A 14,355-nucleotide genomic window follows, 5' to 3' on the forward strand; every position below is an offset into this window, starting at 1 on the left:
ATTTTCTTTTCATTGATTTTTTTCTCCTGTTCGATTAAAAATCTATACCTCAGTGTGGGCATTTGGTCTATTGCTTAAGTCACCCATTAGGACACCTGCATCCCACACCAGGTTCTAGGGCTCCAGGGTTCCGTGGTTCAAACCCCAGTTCAGGCTTCTGATTCAAGCGTCCTGCTAACGTAGACTCTGGACTACAGTAGCAATGGCTCAGGTGCTTAGGTTCTGGTGACTCATGTAGGAGACCAGCACTGAGTTTCCAGCTTCTGGCTTTGGTCTCTTTAGCTATTATAGGCATCTGGGGAGTGAACCAACAGTGGAAACACTACCTCTCTCTCTCCTTTCTCCTCTCTCTCTCTCTTTCTCTCTCTCTCTCATGCACACATACATTTTTTAAAAATCAATATTTATATCATTTCTCAAAAATAACATTTTATCACAAAGATATGAAAGAGATTTTCCATTTTCTCTTGGGCTATTTTTTAAATGCAAGATTAGGTTTTATTCAAATTTAACCTATTGAGTTAAATGGATATTATTGCGATTTTAAGTGATAAAAATACTTTCAAAATGTTTCTCTACCTGTATGTTTTTAATTTATTGGTTCACTTTCTATTTTAACTTTACAAAAACCAACTCAATAATCTCTCAGTATGCAATTCTGCAAGTTTTTTTTTTCTTTTTTTTTCTTTTTTATGATCAGAAGAGGTAGGATGGGATGCTTTTCAAAAAATCAGGGCTGTTGAAAAGCAAGCTGCTGCAGGCAGATTGGAAATGGAACACTGATTTTATTTTGATCAATAAATCCAGATAACACAAGACATTACCATTCTCAAACACCACAGCTTTTGCTTCATTTTAACTGAATGTGTCTTGTGGAATCTTGCTTTGTTCCATAAAACAGAATGACATTTTTTTCCCCAGCTAGACAAGCTAGACCTATCTGAAATCAATCTTTCAGTGTGGCAAATACATTGTAAATTATACGGCAATGTGTATACTAAAGCAAAGTGTCGTAGTTAATTTTGACAATTTTTTAAAAGCATGTCAAGGTTTTGATAATACCAGGGAGATGAAAATTTCTGAACACAGCATGCCAGATCAGCACAGTTTTCAATTCGAGATTATAGGCCATTGACTAACATGTCATCAAGTTCACATAGTATTTATGGTCTATATGCTCAAGAAATTAAAAGCATTCAATCTTGGGCAACACACAGGGGTGAATGACAAAAACTGAGGAGTTGCAAATATTTAAGTTGTGATAAATATATACCTTTAATAGGTGATTGATTTCTTTCTTTAAAATCACAGGCCCATGGAAAGCTTGTGACACCCTGCTGTCACCATGTTCCTTAGTGCCATCTACAATTCTTGCCCTTAAATTAATTGCTCCCAAAGAAGAAGATTGTACAATCCTAGCTTCTCATGGAATTTTTAAAAACAAGGGGCCAGCATTGTGGTACAGCGGGTAAAGCCGCCACCTGCAGTGCTGGCATCCCATATGGGCACCAGTTCAAGTCTCGGCTGCTCTACTTCCCATCCAGCTCTCTGCTGTGGCCTGAGAAAGCACTAAAAGATGGCCCAAGTCCTTGGGCCCCTGCACTCACGTGGAAGACCCAGAAGAAGCTACTGGCTCCTGGCTCCTGGCTCCTGGCTTCAGATCGGCACAGCTCCGGCCACTGCGGCCAATTGGGAAGTGAACCAATGGATAGAAGACCTCTCTCTCTCCCTCTCCCTCTCCTTCTCTCTGTGACTCTGACTTTCAAACAAATAAATAAATCTTTAAAAAAATTTTTCTTCTTTAACATATTTCAAAACTTGCTCCTTTGAAGTAATAATCATGCATTCACACATCATATATCTCCATATTCAGTATATTGGAAAAGGTTTTTAAAAAGAAGGAAATTATTTAGCAAGATATAAATCATTTAATTTTGCATGGGAAGAACATGGGGTGGTTTCTATTTAGTAATGTTTTCTTTTCTTAAATGTTTATTTTATTGTGGCAAGAACATGTAATATGAAATTTACCATCAACAAAAGTTTTATATGTATACTACATTATTGTTGACTATAAGGACAATGCTGAACGAAAGAACTCTAGAGCTCATTCATCTTGCTTAACTAAAACTTTGTGCTTCCTGATTGGTAACTCCCTGTTCCACTCTGTTTCTCTACCTAGTTAATGCTTTGGCTGGTGAGGCAGGTTTGGGGTTCAGAAAGAAAACTGATTGGGGGTGGGGGTCTGTTGTGGTGCTGTGGGGTTAAGCCACCACTTGGAATGCCTTTATCCCACATAGGAGTAACTGTGATTGAGTCCACCTCCACCTCTGCCTTTTTTTTTTTTTTTTTTTTTTTTGACACGCAGAGTTAGACAGTGAGAGAGAGAGAGAGAGAAGTCTTCCTTCCGTTGGTTCACCCCCCAAATGTCCGCTACAGCTACAGCCGGCGAGCTGAAGTCGGCACGCCACACTGACCGGAAGCCAGGAGCCAGGTGTTTCCTCCTGGTCTCCCATGCGGGTGCAGGGCCCAAGCACTTGGGCCATCCTCCACTGCCTTCCCGGGCCACAGAGAGCTGGACTGGAAGAGGAGCAACCGGGACAGAATCCGGCGTCCCGACCGGGACTAGAACCCAGGGTGCTGGCACCACAGGTGGGGGATTAGCCAAGTGAGCCAGGACACCGGCCACAGCTCTGCTTCTGATCCAGCTTCCTGGAATGTGCCTGAGAGGCAGCAGATAATGGCTCAAGTATGGATTCCCCTGCCACCCACACAGAAAACCCTTACCTGGTTCCTGGCTTCAGCCCAATAGAACCCTGACTATTATTGCAGCTATTTGTAGATGGAGAAATTAGTCTCTCTCTCTCTCTCTCTCTCCCCTTAAAGTAAATGCAAATAAATAATAATTTAAAATTCTGATTAGAAATGCATAGATCCAAAACCTGCTTTCCTGTCCCTTCTGTCTCTTCACTTTTTATTTTTTCGTGACTTGGGCACTCTCTTGGTTTCAAACACCACCTCTTCTTGACCAACCACCTCCCGTGTAGCTTGCACCTCTAATCTTGATTTCTTCCTTAGCCCAGTTCTGCATGTCCATCTACCCATCTTCACATAGCTGTTCTCTTCACTACTCAAAACCAAGGTTATATAGAAGTTTCATAAACACCCGTTACTCTAAAACCTGCATTTTCTAGATGTAAAGATGAATCCTAGAGCAGTTTTTTTTTTTTTTTGGTACCTCCCTATTGAAAACAAACTATACTTAAAATCCATTTCTCAAGGAAGAACCAAAAAAAAAATTTTTTTTGGAGATGACTAATAAAAATGAAAAATCACTGATTTAGCAAGAAAAAAGAGAGGGCATTTAAAAAACTATGATTTAGCGCCGGCGCCGCGGCTCACTAGGCTAATCCTCCGCCTAGCGGCACCGGCACACCGGGTTCTAGTCCCGGTTGGGGCACAGGATTCTGTCCCGGTTGCCCCTCTTCCAGGCCAGCTCTCTGCTGTGGCCAGGGAGTGCAGTGGAGGATGGCCCAGGTGCTTGGGCCCTGCACCCCATGGGAGACCAGGAAAAGCACCTGGCTCCTGGCTCCTGCCATCGGATCAGCATGGTGCGCCGGTCGCAGCGGCCATTGGAGGGTGAACCAACGGCAAAGGAAGACCTTTCTCTCTGTCTCTCTCTCACTGTCCACTCTGCCTGTCAAAAAATAAAAAAAAAAAAAATAAAAAAAAATAAAAAACTATGATTTAGCAAGAAAAAAGAGAGGGCATTTAAAAAACTATGATTACCCGGAAATGATTTTCAGTGCTTGAATTTTCATTTATTCTTTGTTATAGGTGTCAGTTCTCCAATGAAATTTTCACATTTTCACATCCATTTTTCTTGAGCATAACTTTGAGTTATTTTAAACTCCAATATCTGGAACACCTGTGGGTGTTTCTCTTACCTACTTTTTTCTAGGGTCCTGTCTAATTAAACAAGGGTGCTTCAAAATGTTCATTGAAAAATGGGATTAAAAGCTAAAGTTATTTTGAGGTTAAAAAAAAATGTTAAGCCATACAGCTTTTTCCCTAATGTGCATTCTCCACGAACTGTTTGAAGACTCCTCATATGTCACAGCATCGTACATAAAAATTGTAGACGAACCGAGAAGCTAATGTCTTCCTCCAAAGAGCATGTCCCAGCCTTCCAGAAGAAGCATTACGCCAGCTGCAGTGTGCGCTGATTGGGTTAAGATAGTTCTCCCTCTGCTGGATCCGGTGTATTTCAGTTTCGCCCTTATTCCTTGCATGTAGTCCTTCAGGCATCCCAAGGAAGAGTCTGAACTCACCTACCTGGCAGATTCTGTGTGCCCATTTTCATTTCTCCCACACTACCAAACAGCTGCTAACTGCTTTCCACTCCACTTCTCTGCCACATGGCCTGTACTGCCTCAAGGACCAAAGTGGCTTAGAAGGTAAATCTCTCTTCTCTGTAATTCCCTGCACACTGAGATTATGACTCCTCAAATCCTCACTGCCTTCATAACCCAGGGCTTCAGGCAGATGTTTCTCTGCATTTTATTCACATTTTCTGGTTGTTCTCAGTGGGAGGATGGGTTAGCTCCAAGGCAGTTCATGAAAGCCGGGAGCCCAGGCACTTCTGTATGCTGAACATGTGGTGCATGGAATTTGCTGGTTCACAGATTAGATACAAGAGAGATGAGTAAAAGCAACCAGTCAAGAATAACTCCCAGATTTGTGTTTTTCTCCCAGATAACTATCAGGACAGAGTTGCCAATAACCAAGATTGGGAAGGCTGGAGGGGTTGGGTAAAAGAAGAAGGCTTTGGAAGAAAATAGACAAAACTCAGTCCATAAATACATTAAAAGTGAGTTCCCTGTGCATCCTGGGAGGTAGCGAGGGATGGCTCAAATATTTGGGCTCTTGTCATCACACGGGAAATCAAGATGTAGCCCCTGACTCCTGGCTTCGCCTGGCCCAGTCCTGACCATCCTGGGCATTTGGGTAGAGAATCAGCAGATGCAAGATCTCTGTCTGTCTGTCTGTCTACCTGTCTCTCTCTGCCTTGCAAATAAAACCAAAATAAATGAATAAACAAAACTTTCAGAAGGGAGATATTTCTTACATATACAAGGAGTGGTGTTGAATGAGCCCATGAACACACAGGTCTGGAATTCAGAGAAGTTCAATGCGAAAACAGGACTTTGAGACCTTCAGCCTGCTCATGTGGTGTTCGCAAAGGAGAGGCTGAGACACTGCTAACAGTGGAACAGAATAGTGTGTGGCCTCTGAAAGATGAACAAGCCCCACCACGAATCTCTCAAGGCTGAAGCAGGCCTTTCTGCAAGAGTATGAGGCAGACAAGCAGGAGTCTCTGCTTGGAAGCAAATCTTAGCACGGTAGTTTCTCCAAAAGCAAATGATCACAGCCACCCTGTTTCTATTCTCCTTCAGGCAGGAGGTTTGGCACCTGGAGCTTCCTTCTTGACCTCTCCCACCAGAGGATTCCATGTGCCAGCAGGCTTCTGAGTGATGAGAGGAGGGTCTGCAGTGCATGCTGGAGGGAAAGGGCTTAGGAGGGTGCTAGAAAACACGAGGGGAAAAATAATGTTAAAGCTCACTAAAAAGTGAATTACCCCTTTGTTTTTAATCGTTACTTGTTTCTAAACAGGTAAGTTGATTATGAGTCTAGAAATGTGAGGCTAACCATTATGTCAAGCCTATTTGTAAGCTTCATCATCTCAGCACTAACTAGGAGTGACCTGACTTGTCCAACTTATCAAGGAAAAAGAAGAACCCTGCTTTTATAAATCTATGGATTCCTAAATCTGCTTGTTTCAAAGTTGGGATTTTTCTCCTACTGACTCATCAAACACTCTCAACTGATCATTTTATAATCACTCTCATATTATGAGGCAAAAAAGGTTCACCCAGGACAAAATCAGAATTAACACTTTTTAGATTTGTTTAGCTGCATAGGAACCATGGAAAATTTTCATCTGTCCTTATCATTCCCTTTATCTAGTCATAATCAAAAGTGGCCCAGAGCTTCCCTATCACTGTAAAGTCCACTATCACATCAAGCCTAGAAGACTGCATTCACATGATTTTCCTCCTCTTGATTTCTAACTGGCTTTTTGTTCTCTTTGCTAGAATCCTTATAACCAATAGAAGGATTTTCCTGGAACACCATACTCATCACATCATTCCCAGATGAAGAATCCACCTTGCTTTACTACCATCTCTCAAGTTCTTTCATTTCTTTTAACTCAAGTCCCCTAAAATACTCCCATAATTCCTTTTCATTGCCTCTAATTTCAACCTCCCTAATGTGTTGTAGAACAAAAATTCAATTTTGTTTAGACTTTTTATTTTGTTCATAAAGTCTTCATATGACTTATAATGCACTCTACTGTTTGCGTATAATTTATGATGTAATCAGTCCCAGCTTCTTGAGATACTGATTTCAAAGTACTGCCAGAGATCCCACCCAAGAGAGCGTTAGAAAAGCAAGCACTTCCTGACGCGTTAGGAGATCAGAATTCTAGCATTAGCTCCCATGCCACCCAGTTCTGTGACCATGGGAAGATAATTTTATTTCTTTGGGTTTTCACTTTATTATTTGCAAAAATGCATGAACTAGATTTGATTTTCTCTTAAGTCCTTATAATTCTAATGCTTTTGAAGATGTTTACCTCTCATAGAGAATGAGTAACCAAAAAGATGAACACAAGAGAATAATTTTATAAGAATATACATTTCAAACAATTTAATAAATAAGATGACATAATACTTAGGAGATGTGTAAAATTTACACTTGTATGGATTTTATTTATTTTCATTTGAAAGAGAATCAGAGACAGAGAGATCCTCATCTATTGGTTCGCTCCTTAAATGCCTTCAACAGCTGGGACTGAACCAGGCTGAAGTCAGGAGCCTGGAACTCCATCCAGTCTCCCATGAGGATGGCAGGGGCATCCTCCCAGAATGCACATTAGCAGGACGCTGGACTCGGGAGAGGAGCCAGGCTCCAACCCAGGCACTCTAATATGGGATGCAGGTGTACTGAGCCATGCCCTAACAGCTGTGCCTTATGCCACTCCCCTTGTGATTTTTCTTTGTTTTTGTCATTTGTGCAAAGGGTTTTTAGGTTTATAGTTTGACACAGCCTACCTCTGAATGATGTGTCTGCTTTACACAAACTCTAATGTTTGCAGATAATTCCAATTGCTTTGAATCTGCTCGCATCTGGTCACAATAAAGATAAGGCTGTGATAATATTTCTAAAAATAAGCTAAAATTATCTCAGAAGCCAAAAACCAATAACCATAATAACAGAATTGCTACATCTGGTGAAAAATGAGAAGAACTACTGCAGATTCCTCACATCTCCATCATCTTTTCCCTCCACACTTTACTTCTATGTTCACCCACACGGCTCACCCTGCACCATACCATCAACTCAAATCTGTTACTTTGTTCAAGGTCAAATTCAAACTTCAGTTCACCAGCCCTTCCCTCCTATCAGTCTCTAATCCTTCATGGGATTTAGGTCAGCCTTAGCTTTTCTTTACTCCCTGCCCATTTACAAACTCTCCCTCACACTTGCAGCGTCTGAATCAAGGCACCACCATCACTACTCTCCCTGGCTGTTCAGGAAGCCAATCCAGATGTACCCTTTCCAAATCCTCATCCCCACTCCAATATTCTATACCTAATTTTGACTACGCCCTGCCCTGTTCTTCTGGATGACAGGTCTATTTTTTGTTTGTTTGTTTTTGTTTTTTATTATTATTTTTATTTTATTTAATGAACATAAATGTCCAAAGTACAGCTTATGGATTACAATAGCTTCCCCCCCATAACTTCCCTCCCACCCACAACACTCCCCTCTCCCACTCCCTCTCCCCTTCCATTCACATCAAGATTCATTTTCAATTATCTTTATATACAGAAGATAAATTTAGCATATATTAAGTAAAGATTTCAACAGTTTGCACCCACACAGAAACACAAAGTGTAAAATACTATTTGAGTACTAGTTATAGCATTAATTAAACGCCTAAGAGTAATTGTGTATTAATTACAGAGTTCAACCAATAGTTTTAAGTAGAACATAAAAAATACTAAAAGGGTAAAGTATTAAGTTCCTTTTTGTTTGCTTGTTATATAGTTATTTTTTATTTAATAAATGTGAATTTACAAAGTGCAACTTTTGTATTGTTACGGCTCCCCCCCCCCAACCTCCCTCCCTCCCGTGGCCCTCCCCTCTCCCACTCCCTCTCCCATCCCGCCCTTCATCGAGTTTCATTTTCAATTACCTTCATATACTGAAGATCAAATTAGTTTATACTAAGCAAGGATTTCAACAGGCTGTACTCACACAACTGCACAAGGTATAGGGTATTGTTCAACTAGTAGTGTTGTTTTTAAGTTTCATAGTAAAACACATTAAGGACAGAGATCCTACATGGGGAGCATGTACCCAGTGACTCCCGTTGTTGATTTAACAATTGGCACTCTTATTTATGACATCAGCAATCACCCGAGACTCTTGCTATGAGCTGTCTAGGCTATGGAAGCCCCTTGAGTTCACCGACTCTGAACTTGCTTAGTCAACGCCGTATCACAGTGGAGGTTCCTTCCTCCCTTCAGAGAAAGGCGCCTCTCTCCTTGATGGCCTGTTCCTTCTGCTGGGGTCTTGTTCACCAGGATCTTTCATTTAGATTGTTTTTTGCCACCGTGTCATGGCTTTCCATGCCTGTGAGACTTTCATGGACCTTTTAGCCAGATCCGAATGGATGACAGGTCTATTAAGGCAAAAGCATTGATTATTTAATATTCAACATGTACAGGCAGGAATGAAAACCTATTTATTGAATTCCAATGTAAACGCAGTTTATATAGGCATTGGATAATGTAGAAACGTTAAAAAAAAAAAAAGGAAAAAAGTTTCCGTACAGTAGTTAGCTTTATCATGTTTTGATCCAAAAGAAATGAAATCTGTTGCAATACAGAGTGATACACCTAAGTCTTCTGACTGCCAGGTAGAGGATAGAGAAAAACCACTCCAGATAACGCTAACAGTCAAGTTGCAAAGTTGCACTACAGGAAGAACGAACACATTTAGAAGCTGCAAATGGTGTCTGAAGGCACAGACTATGCATTCAGACTGCCCAGGTGCAAACCTCAGCACACAGAATGTGGGCAAGTCACTCCATGCCTCTGCACCTTGGTGTCCCAGCCAAAAAATGGAAAAAGCAATAGCCCCTCCTCAGGGGCTTTTAGTGAAGATCAAGCCACTTACACACAAGGAGTGTGTGGAATATGTAAGTGTCTCCAATTACTGTTGTCCTTAAGGGTACCCTCACATTAAACACATAAACCAGCAAGTTAAGAACCAATAGAGTATCCAGTTTTACCAACTGCAAATAAAACATTTCAGAATCTCTAGCAATTGCTCAATCAATCCCAATTCAAGGAGGGAAAATACACATGATGACAAGGTGCAATACAGAAGAGGACCATCACACACACAAGGCTTTCAAAGAAGACCCACAATAAATCCAGAAGAGCATCTAATTCTTTAGCTGAATTTAGTACAGAAACCTTACTGTGAGCCACAGTGGGGTTTATGTATACATAAAGACTGACATTTGTGTTTGTTAATATTACACTAATTAAACACAATTTAAATACATGCCTAGACTTCCAGGAGTACTTCAATGAATATCTGTACCCCGTGACTGGAAGTCTTTACAGCAGCTATGACTCTGAATCAGACAATGGACAAACCAGGCCAGAAGCCCTTCCTACAGAACGGTGCTTCAAGAAATACGATCATGTTGCCAATTCAAATACAAGGGTTCTTGCCAAAGTTTGCAGAAAATGAAAAGAAAAGTTAAGTTTATTTTGGCCTAAACAGATATGTATGCATAGTTTTTTAACAAAGCACAATTTCTGTGAATTATTTGAAGGCCTTTCTTACACATGGATTTCATATATCTTTGCACCAAAATAAACTTACCTTTTCATTCCATTTTCCATGAGCTTTTTGAAGGACTCTACAGCTGTGCAGAATCCTCTGAAGTGCTCTGTGATTATAGAGGCATCTGAAGGCTTAAATTGAAGAAATGGACTCATGGGGTCGGTGTTGTTGGCACACCAGATTAAAGAGCTGCCTGGGACTCCCAGAGCCCTGGTTTAAGTTTCAGTTGTTCCGGATGCACTGTGCTTCTGATCCAACTTCCTGCTGAAGCATCGCGGGAGGCAGCAGATGTTGGCTCAAGCACTTTCGTCCCTGCTACCCCTGTGGGAAATCCAGATGGAGTCCTGACTCCTGGCTCCAGCCTGGCCCTGCTCTGGCTCTTGCAGGCATTTGGGGAATGAAACAGCAGATGGAAGACACCTCTCCTTCTCTCTCTTTTTTTTTTTTTTTTTTTTTAATCTCCTTTTCTATGTTGAAGGCAGATCAGAAGCCTCAACAGTCGTGATGGGTGGGAGCAAGGGGCATACTCTTGTCAGTCTTTTAGGATGGTCAATGCATCACTCTGGTCACACTCCTGAGCCCGTGCAATCTATGGCCCTTTTTATGCTTAAACTAGGGTACAGGAGAGGCATGCTGGGCAGGCCACAGAGCTGATTCCTCCGCGCAAAGTCCTTCTATGTTGTAAGCTGTTTTCCTCTGTGGTTCATCCCCACGCCTGCGACTTGCAGTAATGCAGGACCAGTTTGCCATCACTGCCGAAACACTCATACAGAGTTCCAACTTCTTGGTCTGGGGAAGGAGCAAAGGACTGGTTCACATAAATAAACAACTGTTCTGAGGCCATAAGCTTAAGGAACTTTCTGATGAAATCAATGAATCCTTGGATGGTTCTTGTTCGCTCTACAGCCCATTTCTTGGTTTTCATAATAGGGGTATCTCCCACAGCCTTCAGCAGGATGTCGATTTTCTTCTTGGTGTCGCCAGGAGGCTCTTCCGTCCCCGGGGAGACAGCAGCGGAAGAAGGGGGCTCCGGCGTGGCTGTTTCTGGGGAGCCCTCCGGGAGTCCTTCGCCGCCAGCAGCAGCAGCGAGCGGAGGAAGAGGCAACACTGCCTCCGGCTCCTCCGCCATCTTCCCTCTCCTTCTCTCTTAATTTCTAATTCTCCATATTTCTCTCTTGCCACTGTCTTTCAAATAAATAAATCTTTTAAAAACTGAGTTCCAACCATTTTATATAGCCCACCACCCTCCTTCCAGACTTCTGTCTATGGAGACTGTCAGAGAATTTCTTTGTGCCTTTCTCTGTGTGTGTGTGCCCCTCATGCTCTCCACCTAGTGTTTGAGCTAACAGTGTAATTAAGACATCACTGTGGAGAGTTGTCTTCTCCAAGGCCTGCTTTGTTTTCATCTACAAGGTGCAGAAGTCAGGTTATACTACTTGTGTTCTCTCCAACCATAATACAGTAATTTTGTGTTATTTTCACGCCCATCATTTTCCTCTCTGTGTCTTGTTTTTTTCCCCCTTTCATTTACGAGGTTATGTTCCAGACCACTTGTGCTGGACATTAACCTCAGCAAGAACATGTTCTGTCTCTCTTATTCTAATCATGACTTGAAAAGTCATAGTTAACTAAACTTCTCCATGATTTTACAGTACTACTGATGACACATATGTGTTGATTCCCCCAGTTGACTTAGAAAGAATGTGAAGTTACAGCTTGCCAGCAATAGTCCCCAGCAATTTGACTACTGTTGTCCATTGACAAAAAAAAATGATGTGATATTAGACCATGGAGTGTATCTGAAGTTACCTTTTAGGAAAGAGGTATTTCCTTTACGGTGGCCGGCAGGCAAGGCAGACACCTGGTTTTTTCTGTGCTATCAACTACTCTGTGTGAATATAGTATCAGTATTTCATGGCCTTCAATACTAAAAAAAGGTTTGTCCCCAAATAAGATAAATGTCACTAGTTCATAAAAAGTAACAAAGGCACAACCATGGGTGAGTATTTTGGAAAGTAGGCAATTTACCCTGAAAAGAGAGAGAGCATACCTCCAGAGGAAGGATCCAATATTTTTTATAAAAACATGCATGATTTAAAATAGACATATTAGGGCCAGCACTGTGACACAGCAGGTAAAGCCACCACCTGCAGTGCTGGCATCCCATATGGGCTCTAGTTTGAGTCCCGGCTGCTCCACCTCAGATCCAGCTTTCTTCTATGGCCTGAGAACACAGTAGAAAATGGCCCAAGTCCTTGGGCTCCTGTTCCCACATGGGAGACCTGGAAGAAGCTCCTGGCTCCTGGCTTCAGATCAGCCCAGCTCTGGCCATTACAGCCATTTGGAGAGTGAACCAGCAGATGGAAGACCCCTCTCTCTCTGTCTCTCTCACTCTCCCCCTGCCTCTGCCTCTCTGTAACTCTCTGCCTTTCAAATAAATAAATAAAAATCTATCAAATAAAATAGAAATATTAACAGAGTTATATATGGAGAACTCCCAGGCTGTCTGTAACCTTACCTGACCCCAATAGCCTGGAAACATAGAGAAAGCTATGATTATTCTTAGGAAAGATAAAGACAGTAAAGACAGTGCAACAAAACCTTATTGGACTGGGCAAGAAGCTACAGAGCCCACCTCTAAAAATGTGATGATGTAATCGAGCCAACAAGTAGACCACAGGGGCTACTATTTACACAGCACCCATTGTGGCCAACTCCTAGACTAGAAGCTGTTACCTGTGCTGTCCATATTCTTAAGGATTTCAAGAATTGTATGGTATGTGATATTCATATTTCAGACAAGAAGAAATCAAGAGCCAGAGAAACGGAGTTGTTGTCTGTAGGTCATACAGCTCATGAGGGGAAGCGAGTCTCTTGAGCATCTATGCAAGTCTTTATCCTTTCCACCATACCACACAGTGTCCTGGGAAGAACGGCATCTGTGGAGGGAACCATTCAAAACAAACACACCATGAAAAAGATACAGGCAGGGAAGCAGTGAGAGCAAGAGGAGCTGAGGTTTGACAGCACCGCCCTGCTACCCCACCTGGCCTGCTGTAGCCCTGCCCAGCTTACAGCGACAGCTCTGGCTAACCCTCATGGCAGCTCTCCACCAACTCCTGTGACAGCTCCACCTGCTCTGCTCAAACCACCCCAATTTCCTGTACCATGCAAACCCTTTTTCCATGCACCATGCAACCTCCTTTTCTGTGTACCACACAAATTCCCTCCCCTTCTGTGTAGTGGAAATCACAAATTCCTCAATGTTCCTACTTAGAACCAGTACCAGCCATGAAAATCCAATGCAGCTACAGCAGTGTCCCTGTGATGACTTTGAGGTAATTGTAATAAAAGTACTATGACTCACACTCCCACTCTCATCATGCACCTAACACTGTGACACTTGAAGGTCTCAAAAAAAGACAAAGAAATGGGAGGTACTCAAACCCCATGCCCAGTCTCCACACTCTGATTATTCAATTGTGTGATTATTCAATTGAGCCCTGTCCCAGATACTACCATTGCCTATGCCTTCAGGTAGTATAAAAGGCTGCCCCAAACCTTGTTGATTGCAGCTCATTCTTTCCTTGAGTGCATTCATTTGCTTTACATACATCTAGCTTCTCTGCTCACCTTTATCTGTTATCTCTTCCTTGAATTCTTCCTCACTAGGGGATTAAAAACCTGGACCAAACCTATCCAGGAGACACTCTAAAATAAGAGGATGGAGAAGCAAATTCCTGAGAAAAAAATTTCCTGAGAGTGGTCAGAATAGTAACTTTAAAACTTACTATCTGGGGGGCCAGCACTGTGGCATAGCAGGTAAAGCTGCCACCGGCAGTGCCGGCATTCCATATGGGCATTGGTTCGTATCCTGGCTGCTCTACTTCTGATCCAGCTCTCTGCTATGGCCTGGGTAGGCAGTAGAAGATGGCCCAAGTCCTTGGGCCCCTGCACCCATGTGGGAGACCCAGAAGAAGCTCCTGGCTCCTGGCTTTAGATTGGCACAGCTCTGGACATTGTAGCCAATTGGAAAGTGAACCAGTGGATGGAAGACCTCTCTCTCTCTCTCTCTCTCTCTCTTTCTCTCTCTCTCTCTGCCTCTCCTTCTCTCTGTGACTCTGACCTTCAAATAAATAAATAAATCTCTTTAAAATAAAGGAAAAATTAACTTACTATTTGTAGTTATTGAATAATTATCTTTAATATAGAGTTAATTTAGCAATAATAATACAGCAACCATAGATGAAATGTACAGTACCTTCTGAATAAGGTACTTATGGATACAGTACAAAGCATGGAGCTAATTTGCTGCATTGGTTCTGGGAAATCATGTCAAGAAATACTTCATGATCTGAGTCTCAC

The 14,355-nt window shown here is 42.1% G+C and overlaps 1 long non-coding RNA gene and 1 pseudogene across 4 annotated transcripts in view; both read right to left on the bottom strand.

The window, feature by feature from the left end:
* Positions 1-3,799: 3,799 nt before the first annotated feature.
* LOC149127523 (uncharacterized) overlaps positions 3,800-14,355 on the bottom strand; it is an 85,998-nt gene continuing 75,442 nt past the window's right edge. Inside the window, exons 4-5 of one of the 3 annotated variants that reach the window (XR_016230924.1) lie at positions 12,727-12,929; positions 3,800-5,585 (exon numbers count right to left, since the gene is read on the bottom strand). This is a non-coding gene — a long non-coding RNA (uncharacterized LOC149127523). Of the gene's footprint in view, positions 5,586-8,366; positions 8,813-12,726; positions 12,930-14,355 lie in introns of those variants that run through there. The other 2 variants (XR_016230925.1, XR_016230926.1) reach the window with 2 other exon arrangements.
* On the bottom strand, positions 10,426-11,159 carry LOC149127524 (ubiquitin-like protein ATG12 pseudogene; annotated as a pseudogene). The gene has a single exon (XR_016230923.1). The product of XR_016230923.1 is annotated as a ubiquitin-like protein ATG12 pseudogene (transcript).

The sequence above is a fragment of the Oryctolagus cuniculus genome, chromosome 3 (genome assembly GCF_051225735.1).
Source record: "Oryctolagus cuniculus isolate XC-2025 breed Fujian yellow rabbit chromosome 3, ASM5122573v1, whole genome shotgun sequence".
Classification (NCBI taxonomy): Eukaryota; Metazoa; Chordata; class Mammalia; order Lagomorpha; family Leporidae; genus Oryctolagus; species Oryctolagus cuniculus.